The 18,304-nt window shown below is 51.5% G+C and overlaps 1 protein-coding gene across 1 annotated transcript in view; it reads right to left on the bottom strand.

Moving 5' to 3' along the window:
• The window catches only part of SLC6A4 (solute carrier family 6 member 4), a 28,192-nt gene extending 23,972 nt beyond the window's left edge, over positions 1-4,220 (bottom strand). Inside the window, exon 1 of the mRNA XM_084802793.1 lies at positions 3,936-4,220. The gene's annotated coding sequence lies outside the window, so the exon portion shown is untranslated. The remainder of the gene's footprint in view (positions 1-3,935) is intronic.
• Between the last annotated feature and the right edge of the window lie 14,084 nt (positions 4,221-18,304).

Here is an 18,304-nt window from a genome sequence, read left to right as displayed (position 1 = left end):
TTGTTGCCAACAATATTTAGAGCAACAAGGGATAATGTGGTTACACGCAGTTATGTAGGAACATATCTTTGGGTCTACTCTGCCCAGCTATTTGGCCCCCATCCTACCTCAAACTCAAGGATGCTGATGCCACTGAAAAGAATAGGGGTTTCTGATACATCAGTGTGGACAGAACCCCAATCTTCTGCTCACCTGTCATGCCAGTGTCAAGCCTCCGCCTCCTCTCTGCTTTGTGACCTCAACTAGATTTGATAAAGACCTTTTTCTTTGTGGTGTTAGAGATCAAACCATGGCTTCACATGTGCTGTATGCATGCGTTACCACTGTGCTAAAGCCCCAGCCTTGACACACTTGAAATAGAACCACGTATTCCCTCATCTGCCATAAGTAACTATTCATCGGGCCTTTAATACATGTGGGGGGGGGGGGGAAGGAGAGAGAGAGACAGAGAGAAAGAGAGACAGAGAGAGAGACACACACACAGAGAGAGACAGAGAGAGAGAGAGACAGAGAGAGAGAGAATGCTGAGATATCAATATAGTTAAAGACAAAACTATGCTGAACTGAAACTTAGTTTTCCACACTAAACACAGAAGAACCTGAAGACCAGACGATGGGTGTGGAAAGTGTCCCCAGGGGTGAGGATGACACAGAGATGACAGCAATAACTCAAGCTCGGTCCCTTACTCACTTCTCTGTCCTTCCTGGAGCAACTGCTCCATCACTGGACAGACTAACTCCAGGACAGGCCCTCGGGAAGGGAGGAGACAGCCACAGCTTCAAGAGCCAAACGGTGTGCGCTAGAGTCTGGTTTTGTTTTTATTTTTTCCCTTGGGCATCCTGAAGAAAGGGTGGAGACCCGTGGAGTGGTGCTTTTCAGGGGCAATGTGAGTTTCCCAGGGTGCCATGGGCTCAGCCCCATGGCATGGCCTTCAATTCTTGGCAGCTATGATGAGCAGCTCCTGGAAGGACAATATCCAAGCCTCTATTTTTATCTCAGCCATCATAAAGCTCTAGTTTCCTGAAATATCTGCCCAGTGCTTTCTAATCTGATAAAAATAAAATAGAATAAACCTGTTCTGACCATCCCTCAGTCAACAGGAGACAGGGAGGTTGCTTCTCCCCAGGGATCCGTCTCTATTGCCTTTACTTTCTAGGGTTCTATTGCACCCCCACTTTGATCACAGCACCTAGGATACAAAGTTACAGCCCCTTGAAGCCACAAAGCAAGCTCCCTTCAATTCATTCCCCCACCCTTCCCAGTTAGAGGAAAACTCTGTCCAGCTGACAGTCGGGGTCCCAAAGGCACCTGGCCTGGGTTCCTTCCTGGCTCAGGCCCCTGCTGCTGGCATCTGGCTACTGGCTACTGTTAGGCTCTCTTCCTGCCTAACTGATGCTCTGGCTGCTCTGGCTTTGCCACCACCTGCCTCGCATAACAAGGGTTGAGAGCCAACTAACCTCGGGTGGAGAAGTGCAGGTTGTTAAGAAGGTTGGTTTCTAAGAATTCTCTCCTGAAAGCTTTTCTAAAAGATATTTTTATCCTGCCGGGTAGGAAGACGGCAAAGGAGGTCAGTATTACAGCACAGACCTCCTCCTGGGCAGGCTTTGAATTTATCCATGGACAGAAAATGCCCCAGAAGCTGCTCTCAACACAGGCACTGTTATCCCTGGCTGAGCAGGTAGCAGGTTGTCTGTGGCACCCCAGCACCCAACTGTGCTGTGAGGCTACAGTCTGCCCCCCTGCCCCACCCCCACATACACCCTCCTCCCAGGGTCAGCAGGACACAGCCTCACTAGCTGATGGTCCATATTCTGTTCTCACTCCTGTTTCCAGCTAATCCTCTCAATTTGTTGGTTAAAAAGTGTTTCTGGGGGGCTGGAGAGATGGCTTAGTGGTTAAGAGCACTGCCTGCTCTTCCAAAGGATGTGAGTTCAATTCCCAGCACCCACATGGCAGCTTACAACTGTCTGTAACTCCAAGATCTAACACCTCTACACCAACACACATAAATTAAAATTAAATAAAAAATATTTTTAAAGTGTTTCTGGGCTGGAGGTGATAAGTGCTAGCATCCTATGAGCCTGAAGGCCCTGGTTCGGTCCCCAGAACCAAAAGAAGCTGGAGGAAACAGGGAAGGAAAGAGAGAGAACCTGCTTAATTCAACTTCTGGTCAATTCTGCAATTTTCTTTCTCACAAACCCTCTCTGTAGCCAGGGGGACCAGTGTGAGCAAGCAAGTAATTATAGCAATTAGTCATAAAATGCCCCCCCAACCCCCACCCTGGAAATGGCCGAAACTCTTACGCTTACCGCCCATCGGGCATGTTCTAAGTGAAAAGCATTCTGGGAGTTTTGTACTTTGAGTTTACCTGTCAGGATCACAGCCACTTCCCCTCTCAGGATTCTCCATTTCCATTTTCAAAACCAAAACAAATCTGCAGCATGAATCATGGGCCGGACACCGAGATAAGATTAATTACAGGTCGGGCAAGCCAAGCGGTACTTTGCATTCTCCATGCAGGAGGAGGGATTTCCCAAGGCCCCTACCAAGGCTGGCAGAACTGTGGGGCTTTGCCAGCCGGCAGTAAACACAGAACCTGCTCCAGAGGAGGGGCAGGGACTCCACCCAGCTGTACAGTCCTACCATCCTCCTACATGGGCAAATGTAAACCATGCTGGGAAGCTGGCACTTCCGGGAGAGGCCAAGGAGTACGGGATTCCTGCCCACTACACCTACACACACACACACACACACACACACACACACACACACACACGGCATGTGGCTGTCCCTCAAGCTAACTCCAAAGTCACTTCAGAGTCTGTGCCACAGGACCTTGGAGCTCCTTTTAGTCCTCCTCTGGGGCTCCACAGTGTAAAGTGCTGGCTTGCATTTGTATCTGTTGAGGGGTGGTGGAGGATGCTGGTAGGCAGTGGCCTCGTAGGCGGCGGCCATAAGGACCCCAGCTTCCCCCTCAAGTGAACTCAGGAGATGCGGGGTATAAACACACTCTAGTTGCGATGTGATCGCTGTGGTCACAGCCGCCCCCTATGTAAAAAGAGTGCTTGTCTGAGAGACAGGTCTGTTATCTGGAATGGATCGGATAGGGAACATGCCTCAGGGTGCTCTGGGACAGTTTACCACAACAAGCAACAGAAAGGGGGCGTCCCAGCTTCTCCACACAGTGTCCAGTCCACAGGAGGAGACATCAGGACAGATCCAGATATGGCCAAGGACATCCAAAAATATAATGGCTTATTACACGTTATTCAAAAAGGAGGGGGTGGGCTTGGCACACACAGGCAAGAGCAGTTTCCCTCAGCTGGCAGAAGCAGCCACGCCCACAAAAGCACCATCTCCAATCCTGCAAGAGCTTGGTGGTCCAGGGATGCCCACAACCCAGGTCCGTCACTGAGTGGCTGTGTGACTCTGAGCAGGTTGCCCAACATCTCTACGCATCTTATTTTCTCCAGCTTAGAAGCAGATTAAAATGAAAATTAAATGGTGGGCTTAGCACCAACAGCACACCGGCAACAGTGACGACGGTGGGCTTTTCTGTGCCACCAACACACGTGACATCCATTTGCTTCTAGGTAGGAAAACTAAGGCCTGCAGGACTTCCGGCCAGGGGTCTGGAGTCTCCTAGCTGGAGCCCCGCTGGTGTGGTGCCTCTCGGTCCAGACACGTGGTCATCTGGGAAGCTTGTGAGCAGATACTTGGGGCTCCAGAGGTCCGTGTTGGAAGGCACATTAACAACCCACCCCACCCCCAGCCCCCACCTCCTACCCCCTCACTCCCCTCCCCCACCAGGTTATTCCAGGCCCTGGAACGTGACCATACATCCTTGGAGGCCTGGCCAAGAGACACTCTGCCTCCTCCGTGAGGCTTCCTCTTTGCGTTCCAGCCCAAGATAAGCCCTGAAGTAATCACTCACTTGTCACGCACATCCTTGACGATGTGTGTTTGCTTCAGGTCCCTCCGGAGGCAGGGGCTGCGGCCTCGGGTCTCAAGCACTTGTTCGCTGGAGCAGGCCTTACCCAGCTCTCCGCTGGCATTACCTAGGGTTCTAAGATGCGACTCCGGTTCCTTGCTGTCCAACAGCCCACGGTAGCCCCGAGGAAGCAAGCATTTCTTCCCTCAAGGTAACTCACACAGGCCCAGGGTCCCACCCCAAAAGGCCCTGTTCCTCCCTCCTCCCATACGCCAGACCCACTGCGCATCCCTAGGTGGAGGAGGGGACATTATGGCAACAGTCCCAAGATTCTAACAGATCAGGGCTGAAAAGTCAGGATCAAAGACGAGCCTGGAGGCTTTGACTTTGAGACAAGCACAGGCAGGCGCGCATCCTCCACTGCCTGCACCCAGAATGTTCATTTGCCAGTTGGCTGTTTGGAACTGGGAGTGTATTTCCTACTCACACGTAAAACACGGCAGGCAGCTGCTAGAACCCACCAGAAAGCTTCTGCTTCTTAACCCTCTCTTTGGTTCTCAGAGGAAACCAAAGCAAACCAGACAAGGCAGCTGACTCCCGGGCAGCCAGGGAAGGTGTCTTCTAGGCCCCTGAAGGGCGGTTCAAGTTGCCAGGTGGAATTCTTTATCCCATTAACTTAATTTCAAACCAGCCCTGGTGGTTCACACCTGTAATCCCAGCACCTCTGGGCTAGGCTGAGACCTAGTTTAAAAGAACAAGATGGGCACAGGATTCACTTCACAACGTAAAACTTTTTAGCAGAAGACAAACCTGTTTGTACTCTGTTGCTGTCACATCATGTGGACAAGGACAAAGAAAGGCAAGTGGGGTGTGAGCGGCAGGAATGACACTTTTTAAACAATTTGAATCGGGTTTGTTTTACAGTGGGGGTGCAGCAGGGCGAAGGCGTGGGTGGACCAGGCCTTGCGCATGCCAGCCAAGTGCTCTATCACTGAGCTGCCCCCTGCCCAGAAATCAAGATAAAACAGGCCGGGCAGGGTGGCACACACTTATAGTCCCAGCACTCCAGGAGGCAGAGGCAGGCGGATCTCTGTGAGTTCGAGGCCAGCCTGGTCTACAGAGTGAGTCCAGGCCAGCCAAAGCTACACAGAGAAATCCTGTCTCAAAAAACCAAAAACAAAACCAAAAAACCCCATAAAAAACAAAAATAAAAATAAAAATAAAACACGGATGGCCCCACTGCAGCTTTGCTTTTCTCCCATACAAGCATATTAAAGGCACTCTCATGTGACACAGATGTGATTAAGTGCACAAGTGAGGGGAGGGAGACAGAAGAAAACCAATTAAGCAAGGGGCTCGGGAGATGGCTCAGTGGGTGTCCTGCTTGCTGCACAAGCACAGCTCTGGTTGTGGCAGTGGGGACTGGGCATGCATACCGGAAACCCTCCGCGACCCCGTGCCAGTCAATCTAGTCCACAAACAGCAAGTTTCAGATTCAGCGAGAGACCGTCTGAAACATAAAGTGATGGAGGAAGATACTAGTCCTCAAATTCTGACCACATGTGCCCACACAAGCAAGTGCACTCACACACACACACACACACACACACACACACACACACACACATGCATGTGCACACATGTATGCGCAGGGCAGAGAAAAAGAAAAACAAGACAAAAGGAGATACATCTAACACTGCACCTCCAAGTAGTTACAATCAAAAGTAACCCCACCCACTAAAGAGGACCTCCCTGAGACAGTAAGGCAAGCCCATACCAGCCAGATGCTGGGTTGGCATCGTGTGGAGACTGTGCCTACAGCGTAACGGCGGAAGTGTGCCTCCATGAGCACACCGAAATACCTAGGGGCGAGGCATTTGGGCATTCTACTGACTGTCAAAAGTTCAGCCAAAAGCGTTCTATCCTAATACACGACTTGTACAATCATGCTGATGATTTGATTACAACCAATGTCGCACTCCGTGTGTTAGACGCGAGGCTAGAGGGAGCAGCCCCTTCATGGGTGATGAAAGAGCATACTTGGCCAAGGTGGATGATTTTCAGCCTTGTTGGTTTTGTCTTGAGACAGGGTCTCACTATGGAACCCAGGCTAACCTCACACTCCTAATCCTCCTGCCTCTGCTTCCCCAGTCCTGAGATGGCAGGTGTGAGTCACCAAACCCACTGGGACCACTCAGGACAGATTCTCTCCCCTCCTTTCCTCAGAAGCAAGGCAACAAAGAATATGATCAATGAGACACCTAGTCAGGGGACAAGTTCAAGTCCTGGCTGTGTCCTGAGAGGCAGAGAGCATAGGTGGCTTCTCTCCTATGGGCCTCCTGGCTGCTCCACTCCCTCGTTTTAGGGACTTTCCCTACAGGGGGATTCGCTTAGCTGAAGAACTCAGTTTTCTTTTTTCTTTTTTTTTTTAAGCAGGTCAGAAACACAGGAAACAAACTGTCTTGGCTTTTCCCCTTGAACATGTCCCAGAAGGCCACACAACCATCGTGAGATGGTAATAATCCCTCACTCCACCCTCCTGCCTCCTCTCACCTGGCCTGGGCTCCAGGTTCCCTCAGAGCACTCAGAAGTTTCCTGAACTAGCCAAGAAGCACCTTCAGGCCATTACCTGACCCATGCACCACCCCCCTTCACCTTTGCCCTCACTACAGCAAATGCTGTCATGAAGAACCAGGCCTTGGGACCCTAGGACACTTTCTTCTTGCTCTCTTGCTCTCATCCATGCCTGACACACTGGGGCATCTCTTCCACAAATCCACGTGACCAGGGTGCTTCTCTGGCTTTGCAGAGTCACAGAATTCATCCAGTTGTGGAAGTTAGCAACTCATGACCTCATACCTAGGAAGTCCCCAAGTCCAACAGGGTTGCGTGGGAGTTTGGGAGCTGCTGTTAGCTTCTAGGGGAAGCTAAGCAAAGAGGGAAATGCCAAGGAAGCATTCAGATGTCTCACACCAGCCTCACCAATATTGATTTTGCCATCCTGTTAGCCACAGGCTGGGGGAAAGAAAAGAAAAAAAAAACACTTGCTGGTTTGTGCTGTTAACATTCAGTAAGCAGCTATCCAACTTCCCAGTAGAGAGGAAAGCACACTCAGACACACACACACACACACACACACACACACACCAGGCTTGAGGAGCTGTCCCCCCACCCCACCCCTGCAGAGCTGGTACTCACAAACTGGCACTTTCTGAATGTGGACCAAAGTCACTGCTAAGAGATCAGCCTTGGCCATGAGGTGGCTATGTTGGCCATGACGGGTCTCATGCTCGCCCTAGCAATGTGGCATGGGACAACCAGGCATGCCAGGTTTCTATTTAAAGATTAATTTCATCTATTTTCCACCTGGGTCTCTCCTAGGAAGGTTTTGGGTTGGGTTGGTTTTTTGCATGCTTTCTTGTCTGAAATGGAAGCTCTTTCCTTGGGATTGAGCCCTGGAGGATCAGCCTCAGCTGTGCCACTTCCTCAAGTCGGACCAAGCAGGCGATTTGTCAGATGTGCGTTTCCTACCCAGGCCTGCTTGGCTGGACACAGAAAACCTCAGAGGGAGGAGCCCGACCTAGACACTGGCCTGTTTGTGGACCTGGAGCCAGCTAGCACAGATCCCTAAGGAACCCCCCAGAACTCTGTCCTCCAGCTGGGTGTGGTGTAAGCTCAGAACTTAACTTGTAGGTGTCTGAACATGCAGAGCCTCCACCCTTGACAGAAGCACACAGAGATCCCGGGAGGACCCCATCTCACCGCAGTGTCCGGGTAGGGTCTCAGCCTGTAGGTGTTTTACACAATGACTACAGTCTGTGGTCTCTTTTAAAAGGGAGGTGAGGATCTCTGCCACAGAGCGTGACCTCATGGTTCCAAGTCCCTCTGGGCTTCATGAGCCCCAAAGGACCTCTGATGTCACTGAAAACAGCTGAAGTTCCCAACATGAAATGACTGTGTAATTTCCCATCCAGCCGTTGGCATCTAAAGGGTTAAGTCCTACCACGTCCTGGTGATGCAGTGATCTGAAGGGAAGCTCAGCTTCTTCAGGCGGGTCCCACTCAACAAGTGCGACCCAGATGATGAACTGACTTTATTCCCAGAATTACCCGTGTTTCTCTCCAGCAGGGGCACCCAGGCTATTGGCAAGCCTGCCATAGACAGTGCCCAACCCAGCGCTCCCCAACCCTTGCTGCTCACTCAGCACCCTCATTAGACGGTCACCACCCATCGGGGAAATTCTTCCACATGCTCCACCCCCAACTTTGACGAAGATGCTTTTAATGATTCTAAAAATCAGTTCCCCCCCGCCCCCAGGCCACGAAGAGGAGCAGTGACACAGGTCCAGGAAGGGCTGCAGTCAGAGCCGTTTCTCCGTCCTCCCCACCAGCAGCCAGCCGCTGGTGCTGCCCCCACGTTCTGCTACATTTAAACAAACCCCAGCGTTACTTTCTTAGACGTGTTTCCTATGACACTGAAAACACATTAAATATTTGATCTCTCCCCTCACTACGATGAGAGCAAGCAGGCCCATAAATAATCCATTGACCTGGCTCATTTTTTTTTTCTGGATAAAAATTGATCGTAAAAAAAAACATATACACAGAGACGTTTATGTTGTCTGACTCTTATAAATTCTACCCTTCAAACTCTTGGGTGCTTTCAACAGAGAAAAAATAATAATAATTCAGTATGCATCCCCCCCACACCCCACCCCATGCAAAAAGGAAATCTTCGCAGCAACCAGCGTTGTAGAAACAATTTCAACGTACACCCCGCCCCCAGCAACCGCTGGTTACACACTTCGGTGGTGGTGTGGCACAACCCACTGGCGTTTCCATAAATTCTGAATGGCCTGTGAGCTGTCTTAGTGGGCATGCGCTCCCCCAGTGAGGCCATCCGAGAGCACAGAGGCTTTGACCCCTTAAGTGTCACTCAAAGGTTTCTCTGTTTATTTTAGGCATTTGTGTCTCCCAATGTCTTTGCTTAAAGCCACCAGCCCATGTCCCAAAAGTAAAGCCCAGGCACGAGCCAGCCGTGGCGGGAAACTACGGCAACTTTTGCCAAAGAGCGAAGCTGAGCTAAGCCAGTGCCTTGTCCTTGGGTTTCCATCGGGTCCCTCGCAAGGACCCTGCGCGGTACAGACAAAGGCGCCCTAAGCCTGGGCAGTCAATCGCTGGACCGAGGGCTTCTGAAAAGACGCGTGAGTTAGAAACAAAAAGAGAAAAAAGACAAGAAAAAAGGGAAATCGACCCACCTGCGGGCGGCGCGGCGGCGGGTCCCCGGCTGCGGAGGCGGCGCGACCCTCGCGCCCTCGAGGCACCGGCGCGGCCGCTGGAGTGGCGCCGCCCGCCGCGCTATTTGTACTCGCGGCCCCTCACATGGTCTGATCTCTAGATAGCCGCCGCCAAAGAGCTCCGCAAGAATTTTTGCGTCACTTTGAGACCGAAGAACTTTATGTTTCTCGGCGGCCGCAGCTCGGCTCTGGCTGGCGGGGGAGGGGAGGGGTCCATGCGCCCTGGCCGGTGGGAGTGGGACAGAACTTCCCCACTCCTCCACACTCACACACTCGTGCACACACACACCAGCCAGGGCGCAGGGCAGGGCGCAGGGCAGGGCGCAGGGCAGAGCAGGGCGAAGGATCTGACTCTTGGACTTGTGTGGCGGGAGGGTGCTGGACAAACCGAGGTTCGTTTTTCACCCCCTCTCCAAATCTGCCCCAAATTGTGTTTAGGTCCTGCTCCGTGTCACTTCCTAAGAGCGCTCTCTCTTCACCACAGCCAGGCACCTCCCGATGGATCCGGACCATCTTTCCAAGGACTTAAGGACTCCTGACATTGTTCTGGGTTCTCTAGGTGGGACCTAAGCTCAGCCCGGGAACCTCCCCAGCCCGGGAGCCTCCCGTAGCTGCCTACAATAAGCAGCCCCAGGAGATGCCGAGAGTGCTGCGGTCTTGCTACCTATGGAGAACACCGGTGCTGGATCCCGGACTCGCCTGTGCCCGTGGGTTGGGCACCGGGCAAACTACCAGCCTTTGAAACCGCTGAGCGTTTCAACGGAAACATACTGTTTTCAAGTCTGTATGGGATTGTTTTGTACACACACACACACACACACGCACAGGTACAGGCACAATTAAAATGTATTTAATGTCATTACATTTTTTTTCACTAAAATTACGGGAACTTAAAAAAAAGAACAGACGCGTTACTTGTTTTGGATTGTGTCTGAGGTAGAGAAGCCAGGGCTTGGGCTGACCTGCCTGTCTCTCCTCATCCAGCTAGGGAAAGGGGGGCGGGGGAGGGGGGAGCAACATCAAAGCTAAGAAGAAGATAGTAATGGCGGGTCTGTGGCTTCGAGAAACCCCCAGAGGGGCTTGAACCCAGATAGCAGAAGCCGCAGCTGGGTTTAGCTGGCACTGGGAAGGGCTGGACACTGGGAAAGGCTGGACTGCTCACTGTCCGCAGGTGTGGGCGGCGCCCGACCGCAGGGATCGTCAGCACGAGGCTTTGGTGCCACCTAGGCGCCAGGGTAGGGGACTGCATAAGAGAGGCCGGAGCCTTTCCCAAGCGCTATGAGGAGCAGACAGGCCTGGCCATTCCATGACCTGGACAAACCCGGGGTCACATGGCCCTCACCGGGCTCCCCCCTTTGAAGGAACACATTGTCTATCAGCTGTCCGCCTTCAGTGGCTGTAACCCCTGAGGAGGCACAAGGCTGACCAAGAATAAGGTGGTTTTGGGGAGGGGTTCGGGCAGATGGAGGAGCAGGGTTGACTTCAGCAACAGCTAAGGCTCTTTTGTCCCAGTGTGGATTCAGTTCCACTAGCTCACTCCTGATCTTACCAGCCTTGAGCCCCTCCTGTCTGGTTGCCTCCCTGCCTCTTGGTACTTAGGCATTGTGTGTGCTGGGTGGTGGTGACATTCCTCTGAACAGGATGAGATAGGTCCCAGGCTCAAACCGCAGAGTCCCCAGAGCTCGCCTTGCAGATGATAGCAATGGTGGTGCAGTCAGCCTGTGGGGCAATGGAGAGGCTCTCTACCCAGGGGATTCGCAGGCCATCTTCCGGTCCACCTGGGACTAAACCCAGGCGGTCCCACCTCTTACTTACTCCCTGGCTGAGCGCAGTCAGAAAAGCCACAGCTCCCCAGACCACGCCCACGGCTCACTCCCCACAGCCCTCTGGCCAGCGTGCACACTCTTATCTTCTCTCCAAGTGTTTTCTTTCCCTCTTTCCCCGGAGGCAGCTCAGCAGGAGCAGCTGTCTGCCCTTCAGCCCCCTCAGCAGGCCCGGCCCTCTCCCTGCAGAGCTGTTTGGCTATGCTGCCCGGCCTAAGTCCCCCACCCAGAGCCCTGCTCCTCACACTTGGTCCGGACACAGGGAGGAAATGAAAACCTTAAAAACCCACAAAGGCGTTGCACTGGGTTGGTACATGGGAAAAATATAAAAATGGCAGAAGGGCTGAGAAGATTTGATGAACCAGAGGCTCACCAGCTCCATCCCAGAGGCATGGGGGCTCCCCTGCTACGTGCAGCCATCCTCCACAACACACACACGTTAAACACACATGCACACACACTACCACCACCACGCCACGCCATGCCACGCCACCACCACCAAGACTAGGTGGAGTCCCAAAGCCCAACAATGATCCAGTGAGGATGTGGCCAGGACAAAGCCCTGTGAGTGCCAGCCGCTCCACCCGGGAGCTCTCTCGGTGCCATCTGTCTGTCTGCCTGTGCTGTTTACACAGTGACAGAAGACGGAAGCCCTCCCTTCCTCCTGGGCTTCTTCTCAGGCCCAGGAAATGGCTTCCTCCATCCCAGAGACATGGGGGCGCTAACAGCACCTTCCTCTCAGGGCATCTCCATCCTCCGTGGTAGGTGTGGGATCTCTACAGCAGCCACCTGAGGTTGACCTAGCTGATCAAGATGGAGCCACATGAAAGGGTGCCAGGGAAGGTTCAGTTGCTATTAGTGGGCTGATTGTGCTAGGGTGTGGGAGAGAGATGAGGGAGGACCACGCACGGCCCCCCCCCGAAAACGGCAGGAAACACTTAGATGGACTTGGTCTTAGTCACTTTTTTCTGGTCTCTTTTCAGTCATCCTCAGGAGCCTGGAGCCTTCGAGAGTCGCATCCTCCTCCCAATACCACACCGCCCTGACGCCTACCTCTTGCCTGTGCCTCACCGACTGGCCTCTCACTTGAGTGCCCATTATTTGAATTCCCCTCAGAGCTTCCTTACGGATGTGGTCCTTCCTCCGCAGCCCATGAGGCTGCATCCCGGCCTCACAGAAGCACTCATGGGGCTGATGGGAATAAACCTAGACCTCCGGGGGGCATCTGCCAGCCACCTGATCAATGCCCTCCCACAGCTAACTCACCCAGGCGACTTTGAAAGCATGAAATAATGAACTTGTCACTTTAGTGTTGATGTGAGTGACACCTGCTGTTCATGCTTAATGGTTACTCAGGTTCTTCTTCTTCTTCTTTTTTTTTTTTAGGGTAGGGGTAGGAGCAGCTACTGTGGAAGCTAGCAGGGGCATTTATATACAAGGATGGGGGTGTGACATTCAGGGCTTTGAAACATCTCCCTATATAGTCCAGGCTGACCTTGACTTTGAAAACGTCCTGTCAGGCTCTCTGCTTTGAACCAGGTTTCTTGTATATGGGGAGCGGGGGGGGGAGGGGAACAGATGTTCAAGGCTGATGCTGGTGTCTTTCTCAATTGGCCTACAGGAGTTTTTGAGATGAGATCTCTCTTGGTTTGGCTAAATGGTGTTCCATGGAGCCTGTCTTGCCAGCACTGGGGTTGGAAGCATGTATGTCTTCACCTGGCTTTATTTATTTACTTATTTATTTGCGTTATGTATTTATCTATAAACAAATAAACTCTGGGGCTTGAACTCTGCATCCTTGTGCTTTGTGCAGCAAGTGGCTCGCTGACGGAGCCACCTCCTCATCTCTTGAGCCAAGGTTTGTTTTTGTTTTTATACCCACCCTACTAGATTCCGCCCCCCCCCCCCCCCCGCTGTTGCACCCTTAGTTAGGGTCACGTTCTGGTGTCTCTGGTGTCCGCTGGCTTCCTACTCCACCTTGGTGGAGAAGCCAGAAGCACAGAGTTCTAGGAAGCCCTAACACTGTGTGTACAGCACTCCTGTCTCTGGATGCCCCTGTCCCTCACAAGGCACGGAGGGCTCCCCCACCTACCCCCACACCCCTACCCTACCCCCTCCTATCTCACCCTCACTCCGCCCCACCCACCACCCCTACCCCCACTCCACCCATACCCACACCCTACCCACCTCCCACCTCACCCCCGCATCTCAGAACCTGCACGTCCGCAGTCTGAAGATGCCTAGTGTACAGGATTGTCAAGAGTGATGGGCAGCTGCTTGGGAGTCTGACTTGGCAATCAAAGTCAGCCTCTAGGTCTGGAAGGGAAACCATGGGTATCAACAGGCAGCCTGGGGTGGGGGTGGGGGGTGAGGGGTGGGGATGGCGCATGCCTTTAAACCCAGCCTAGGAGTCTGAGGTAAGGAGCTGCACAGAGGGACTCTGTGTCCTACAAGGAATGAGAAGAAGGAGAAGGAGAAAAGGAGGGCGAGAGTCTCACACAGTGGTTAAAACTTAAAGTGGTTTGACACAGAAGCACCCCAAGATTTACCGATAAGTGGGGGGATGAATGCGGAACAGGGGTCATGCACACTCACTCGTAGGTAAACTTCTGTGGAGACAGGAGAGTCAGGACAGAGTGGAGGCCTTGGTAAGAGCAAACACCGGCGATGGGGAGAACTCACTGTTCATATCCTTTTAAAATATGTGTGTATATAAATTATCATCCATGTGAACAAATGTATACGTGTGCGGGCGGGTATCACACGTGGCAAGTGCCCGCCACAGAGACCAGACCGATTCCCTGGAGCTGGAGTTTCAGGAGGACGAGCTCTACACCACAGAGCCACTGTCTCTCTAGCCCACCTTTTATACACCTTTAATCCCAGCACTCGGGAGGCAGAGGCAAGTGGATCTCTATGAGTTCAAGACGGGCCTGGTCTACAGCATGAGTTCCAGGACAGCCAGAGCTACACAGAGAAACACTGTCTTGAAAAACAAAACAAAACAAACAAAACTGCAGCAGGGGCTGGAGAGATGGCTCAGTGGCTAAAAGTACTTGCTGTTTCAGGTCCTCAGCATCCACATGGCAGCTCACAGCCATCTGTAACTCCTGTTCTCATGGACCCAAAAGTCCTTGTGGCCTTGCAGGCACCAGGCACATGGGTAGTGCATACATATACGTGCAGGCAAACACTCACACATAAAATTAACATATTTTAAAAAAAGAATTCGCAGTAATGCTTTTATAATAACTGCCCCCGCCACCGCCCCCCAGAAAAGCAGGTCTTGCACCTGCTAAGTGAGACTTCTACCAGCGGGTGTACCATGGTCCTGCGCCGTGAGGCAGCCCAGGCTTCTTGCAAAGTGGACAAGCCCTGGAAAACTACTGGCTCCCCTTGATGCCATAGACGCTGGCCAGCGGCTCCTCACCAGCAGCGTCTGTGTGTGATAGGGAGGATGCTGTGAGCCTAGAAAGCCAGCCAGCGCTCTGCCGAGCAGCTCAGGGCAGAAGTGGACAGGGGCTGTTTCCCTGTGTCTCTGTCTCCTTTCCCTTTCCGGGTCCCCGTCTGAGCTCTCTTGGGCCCTTCTCACCCCACCCCCACCTCAGTTCCCCCACCGCCCCTGCTTGGGAAGCTGGTTCCCCTCCTCCCTGAGGTCTGCAGTCTCTGTGGTCAGAAGTGGGTATACTTTGCCCTCTGCAGCTTCGGGCTGCCACAGGCCCCACGGTGCTGCGTGGTGGAAGCCTCACATATAGTCATCTTCTTTCCTCCCCCTGACCCCCCCACCCCGGTCTCTCTGTGTAGCCTTGGCTGTCCTAGAGTCACTTTGTAGACCAGGATGGCCTCGAACTCACAGCGATCTGCCTGCCTCTGCATCCTGAGTGCTGGGATTACAGGCATGTGCCACCACGCCCGGCTTTTTCTTTTCTTTCCTTTTTTTTTTTTTTTTTTTTTTTTTTTTTGTTCACCTTCCTTTTTAACAGCTTATTCAGGGAAGTGTCTTAGGGCCTCAGGGAGCCTTGGTGCCACAGCAGGCATGCTGGAGAAGCTTGGCAGAAAGGGTTTACAGCTGCCATTTGGACACATGCATAATGTCCTGTCTCTTCCTATCGTATAGGTTAAATGCTGGGTTATTAAAATAAATTAGTGTTGCTCATGTTCAAGCCGTGCTGTCATACTTCATGAATTTTAAGATTTTTTTTGGTTTGTTTTGTTGCTTTTTCCGAGACATCTCATCTTCCATCTGCTCTTTCCTTTGGGCCTGGGCTAACTAGAACTAGGAAAGGTTCTGGGCAGAAGGAAACTGAACCGGCCTTTGCTCATTTCTCTGCCTCTTCTCCCGGAGCGCCCAGCCCTTGTGCAGTCCCAGGCGCTGGAGAATTGATGTGGAGTCAAGAACTTTGCTCCTCTTCAACTCTGTCCCCACCAGCTGTTTGCAGGGAAGCAGGCTTCAGATCTCTGCCTAAACCTTTAACTGGTGTCAGCCCACAGAATGTGAGGCTCATTCAGTCAGTCAGCCTCTGATACTTACTTGGAGCCAGGTGTCGAGAATACACCGGGGGGGGGGGGGGGGGTTGTATTAATTCAGAAGGCCTTAAGTGTCGTGGTGAAAATAGGCTCTAGTGACAGACTGCAGGTGTCAGGGGATAAGGGACAGGAAGGAAGCTGGCTCCTTAGATGAGGTCATCAGATGACCTTTGACATTATCTGCGATCTGAATACTGAGAAGCCAGTCATAGGAAGCCCCAAAGGAAGAGCATTAGGAAGAAGGAACAGTGGGGAGGCAGAACTGAAGATCAAGTGTTCGAGAGAGAAACTGGAGCCAGGTGAGCTGGCTGTGACTTTGTGTCCCCGTCATCAAAGGATGTCCAAGCACAAATTAAGGCCTTCCATGGATTCTGGCAATGTTTAGGGAAGTTGTTACAGTCTTTCTGCTTCTGCCGTCCTCACTTTGGACAGATGATCTCATAAAGTGACTGTCACGGGGCAGCTGTGCTTCTGCATAAAGGGGTCCCTCCAGAGGTGAGCAAGAGGGTGAGCAAACATCCACACCCTGCCCCAGGCTGGTGTGTCTCCTTCCGCCCCTCTTTCCTTCCCTCTCTGGGAGTGTGGGAAAGACTGAGTCTGAGAAAGAACTCTGGCCAGTTTACCCCTGGTTTCAATAAGCGTGTCCTAGAGTCAGCGGCGTCTCTATGAAAAGCATGGGAGCCATGAACAGCGTTGTCCTAAGCATGAGAGCTCATCTGGAATCACTTCAAGAACAAAACCATCAAATGACTAACTGCACCTGGCGCTGAGTAAGAAGGCACTGCTCTCCCACCGGAGGCGACCACAGATGTCACAGCCACACGGGAAGGCCTGCCCCATTATCAGGCCTCGGTTTCTGACACAGCATGACTCTCAAGAGGACTCAGCGCCGGAGTCAGCAACCCTGTATCTTGTTTCTGTTTTTTTGAGACATGGTTTCTCTGTGTAACAGAGCCCTGGCTGTGCTGGACTTGCTTTGTAGATGGGGCAGGCTGGCCTTGAACTTACACAGATCTGCCTGCCACCACATCTGGCTTCTGCTGCACTGTTTTTCAAATGGCCTCACTGAGCTGTTTCTGCTGGACTGGCTGGCAAGTGGGCCTCAGACCCACCTGTCTCCCATAGCAGACTGGCAACAAACTTGCTATATAGGCACAGAGGACCTCAACCTGCAATTCTTGATCCTGCTTCCTCTACCTCCTCCCAAGATTTGAGGTTACACTCACTAGCCACTAGAGTGTCCTTTTAATTTTTTTTTTTTTTTAACTTGCTGAGTCTTACAAAATATTTGCTAATTTACTTTCACCTTTAAAAAGAACTCTTCGGGAGGCTGGAGAGTTGATCCAGTGGTTAAGAGCACTGTCAGCTCTTCCAGAGGTCTTGAGTTCAATTCCCGGCAACCACATGGTGACTCACAACCATTTATACCCTCTAGTGCCCTCTACTGGCGTGCAGGTGTACATGCAGATAGAGCACTCATATACATAAAATAAATAAAAATCTTTTTAAAAAGGAAAAACAAAACAAAAAACTCGGCTTTGTGGATCCATTTAAGCCTCTGTGGGTATTTCTTCTGTTAGGTTTAATCCCTTCTGACCCTTTTTGATAACGTATTTGCACAGTTAGTCTAATTATAATTCAGGTTATATTCCTGTGCAATCCTCCTCGGGCCCTTGAGTTAATTTTTAAACACAGGCCGCAATTAGACTGATCGTCTAACTTTGGTTTCTCTGTGGCTACAGTGTGGGCCACGTAATGACCCTGTGACATCTGAGACTGACTATACTAAATGTGATTGAATTTTAAGAAAGTTTCATATGCGGTCTGTGGTCACAGCTCAGTAGACAGCATTTGCTAGGTCAAGGCCCCAGGCTCAATCCTTGGTGACAGGAATAAAACAAAACAAAACAAAAAACCAGTCCCCCATGTGCTTAAAAGCTACGTGCAGCTGAGGGACAATAGACCTTCAGGTAACCCTGATAGGACAGCAAACACACCAAACACAGTATCTTTTACATACTCACCAACTTTCTGTTGTTTGATCTGGTGATAACCACAAAATTTGTTAAACTTCCATTATGATATGGATTACTCGTTTTTTCATATAGCTTTCGGTTTTTTGTGAATTTTGAGACATTAATTAGGAGCACCGTCATCATATTTTTCTGGAAATCTGAGTAAAGTCTTGCACTGAGCCCATCTCTATGGGCATTTTTGCTTCAGCCTTTCTAGGGCTGCCACATTACGCAGCTCCATGGAGGCAGTCACAGTGCAACTTGTATAAGTAAACACCCTGGGGTTGGACTGATGGCTTAGTCTAAATGGCCCCTATTTTATGGCTTGCAGTTTCACTACACTTATTTTTGTCAGTACACTGCACTGCCAGATAAGAGCTTTTGGGAAAGGGCCTCCTATAGCTCAGGCTAGATTGTTCCTGGCTATGTAGCTGAGGACGGCCTTGAATTCTGGGTCCGCCTGCCTCCACCTTCCAAGTGCTTTGCTTACAGGTGTGCACTACTATACCTGGCTATGCAATTTTATATAGAAGGTTACCCCACGTCTCTTATACTCAGTGTACAGCTCAATTTCCTTCAAAAAATGCAATTAAATATTCCTTAAAGGAACATTTACTCCATTTACACTAATTATAACTTACTGACAATGTCAGATGCTCTTCCCTTTTTGTTGTTCTTGAAACAGGGTCTCACTGGGTAGCCCTTGCTAGT

Source organism: Acomys minous (genome assembly GCF_964271855.1).
Source record: "Acomys minous genome assembly, chromosome: 12".
Lineage (NCBI taxonomy): Eukaryota > Metazoa > Chordata > Mammalia > Rodentia > Muridae > Acomys > Acomys minous.
The sequence above is the reverse complement of the archived record's forward strand: the minus strand, read 5'-3'. Positions and strand labels throughout refer to the sequence as shown.